The following is a 3,807-nucleotide window of genomic DNA, read 5'->3' as shown; positions in this document are numbered from 1 at the left end:
GGGGGGAGAGAAGGCTGCTTTAGGTCCTCATATGAAAAGAAAGGAAGGAGGAAGGAAGGAAGGAAGTAAGGAAGGAGGAAGGAAGGAAGGAAGGAAGGAAAGAGGAAGGAAGGAAGGATGGATGGAAGGAAGGAAGGATGGAAGGAAGGACAGAAGGAAGGACAGAAGGAAGGAAGGAAGGATGGAAGGAAGGAGGGAAGGACGGAAAGGAAGGAAGGAAGGAAGGAAGGGAGGAAGGATGGAAGGAAGGAAGAAAGGACGGAAGGAAGGAGGAAGGAAGGAAGGAAGGAAGGAAGGAAGGAAGGAGGAAGGAAGGAAGAAGAAAGAACTATAAAAGAAAGTTAGGAAAGCCTGGGAAAGTTTAACATCTTAAACTTTAGAAAGCTTACAAGCAACATAGACTTTTCCATGATCCACAAAAGAAAAGACATCTCCCACAATCATTTTGCTTTTTATTGGTGGGAGAAACACAAGTTAGTCAGTATTTTATTCTAAATTTGTCAAGGTGAGATTCAAGGAACAACAGAAGCAGCAACAAAATAGTTTCTCACTGTCTCATAAAAGAATAGAATTAATCACAGATCAAAAACAGCACATTCAATGAAAAATGGAAATAACATGCAGGGTGTATAACACACCTTATCTCTGTGGGTCTAGTCATCATGGTGTGTGCATATAACTAGATATTAAAACAAGACAGCACTCCCTTACAATTTGCGTATGCTATATACCACAAGGTCTGTGTTGTTGAATGATTGCTCTCCAGTTGATGGTGTTATATTGAGAGACACAGAAAGTTTAGTGGATGAACCCAGCTGGAGGAAGCAACTCCCCAGAATCCTGCCCTAAATGTTTATATCTGGTCCTTCATGTATCTCTATATCTTGTATTTCAATTGGTTATTGGCCTTCTTACCTACAATTCTTCTGATACCATGATGCTTTATCTCCCTATGGGACCAGAAACACAGGGAAAAAGATCATGTCCTAAACCCTATGAAACTAGGGGTCAAAATACAATAATTCTCATTAATTATAGTTGGCATCAGGTATTTGGTCACAGCAAGTGGGAAAGTAATTACTACATTTTGTAAACTTTTTTTCCTACAATAAAGAAGATGCAACATATTGCCAAACATTTTCAGCTTTTCACATTACATTTATCTTTCATGTTACTGAAGCAATTCCTTACCTACTCCAAATCCTCATATGTTAACATTGTCATGCTACATTAAAGGAAGAATGGACTCTTTATGTTACTGTGAAAACTGTTCTATACCTCAGTCATTTTTCATTCAGCAGTATCCACATTGAGATCATATATATGATATATATCACATATAATATATACATATATATGATATACATATATAAGCAATATATTTCCACGTATATTGTACATATGCAGGAGTATTTGGGGACTTTAAGTAAGCCAACTTTGGTTCCTACAGATATGTCTCTTACTTGTAAAAATAAGTGTATTTGGGGGCTGGAGAGATGGCTCAGCGGTTAAGAGCACTGACTGTTCTTGCAGAGGACCTGGATTCAATTCCCAGCACCCACATGGTGGCTACAAACCTTCCTTAACTCCAGTTCCAGGGGAATCCGAAGCCCTGATCTGACCTCCGTGGCATTGCACGACATGGGTGCACTAACATACATGCAGACAATACACTCGTACACATAAAGTAAAAGTAATAAATAAAATATTTAAATAAATAAATAAATAAATAAAAATAACTGTATTTGGCCAGACAGGATGATGCACACCTTTAGTCCCAGTACTTGGGAGGACAAAGAAAACAAATGTCAGTGAGATAGAGGTCAGCCCAGTGAGTTCTGGGCCAGCTGAGATTACAGGGAGACCCTGTCTCACCCCTTGAAAACAAAACAAAATGAAACAAAATAAGCAAATATTCTCCAGGGTCTGTTTGATATCCATGGACCACAGGACAGCAGATTCTTGTGTTTCCTAATATTTCTGATATGGAAATTGAATTATAAAAGCTTTTTGCCAAAAGTTAAGCATTCATGAAGAATTTTATAGTTAATGGAATGTGTATAACTGTATCTGTGTCTGAAGAAATCCTAATGTCATCACACTGGCAGTCATAAAACTGCCCTAAAGATACATGCATGTCTTTCCCTTTGGATATCAGATAAATAACACTGTATCTCAAGAAATTAGAATTTCCCCAGGAATATTATGTTGGGACAGGGAAAAGGCTGAAGCTTGGTGCCAGTCAGATGTGGACCTTGTCTCATGGAAAGCTATTTTGCTCAGTCATGAAAACCTATTAAACCATCTTGAAGATGAGACTGGACCCAAGATAATCATGGCTTTGACAGGCAGTCGCATACCTTGGCCTGCTTGCTTAGTTATATATGCATCTAACCTAGTTCACCTCACATCTAGAGTCTGAAGGTAGATTGGGTGATAATTGAAACTTTTTATTTGTTCCTTTTCCTAATGCAGTCACATTGAATACTTCGCCTTTCTCTGCTTTTCACTATTACTGTCTCTTTAATGGCTTAATCGGGACATGTGGCTGAGCCAAGATTTTACAGGCTGCCGGGGCCCAGGCTCTGACCTTAAGAATTCTGGTAACAATTTTAGAAATCTTAACCTAGAGGAAAAGAAACATGTTATTTTCCAGCCATACATGGCAGGTTATAAAGATAGAAAGACTGAATAGCACCACCTAGTTAGAGAAATTTGTAAAACAATACATGTGAACACAAGCAGACTTGTTTTGAGGAAAAAATGTACCCCCTGAATATGATAATAAAAGAATATTTAGCCAAGGCAAATAAATGTAGATCAGGGATTCCAAAGGAGCATCATTCAAATGTCAGGTTTTCAACAGAATGGTACTGAATAATATATATGTTGTATAATAATTATATATGGCACAAATATATAAGAACATAAACTCCAAAATAAGTTCATTTTCTATTGCCTAGGCTGACTGACCAATTATAATGCCTATTGTATAAAATAAAAGACATCACTTTGAATGTATTAAACTTACATGTATTCATTTCATCTCTACTAACTTTGAATTATATATAGAATTTAAACCTAAAGCTTTACACATTTCTAGTCAGAGGCACGGAAAGAAACACACAGTTACTGAAATAACCTTAATGCTGTTAATCATAAAGTAGAAATTAAAGATTTTAACACAAATTTATACTTAAAAGAATCTTGCATTCTTTGCTAAGACCCTCTTCTAAGTATCCAAAAGCCTGAAAAACTATCATAAAATATAAGCAATGATCTTAATAAATATAAACTATTGATAATTGATAATTTATATATATCAAATTAGTTATCAAGATATTTAATGTCTTGACATTATTTACAACAAAATATGCTCTCTTAGTAATCATTCTCAATAGCAAAATTAGACCACTTTTTCAATATTGACACATTACATGTGTATTTCATGTAGACTAAAATCCAAAAATCATGCAATAGTATGTCTACCAAAAGGCTAATCCTAAGACTTCAACTTTTTAAATTGACAGTTTAAGGGGTTGGAAAGATGGCTCAGTGGTTAAGAATACTGACTGTTCTTGCAGAAGACCCGGGTTTGAATCCCAGCACCCACATGGCAGCTAACAACTGTCCGTAACTCCAGTTCCAGGGGATCTGACAGCCTCTTCTTTGTATAACACTGGTACACTTACTTACATGCAGGCATAATACTGATACACATTAAATAAAAATAATAAATAAAATATTTTTTCAATTAACAGTTTAAGTTTGTCTAGGAAAAAAAACAGTTGATACATTTTCTGCACA

The sequence above is a fragment of the Nannospalax galili genome, unplaced genomic scaffold (genome assembly GCF_000622305.1).
Source record: "Nannospalax galili isolate Female #2095 unplaced genomic scaffold, S.galili_v1.0 scaffold1785, whole genome shotgun sequence".
Taxonomy (NCBI): Eukaryota; Metazoa; Chordata; class Mammalia; order Rodentia; family Spalacidae; genus Nannospalax; species Nannospalax galili.
This window is presented reverse-complemented; position numbering follows the sequence as displayed.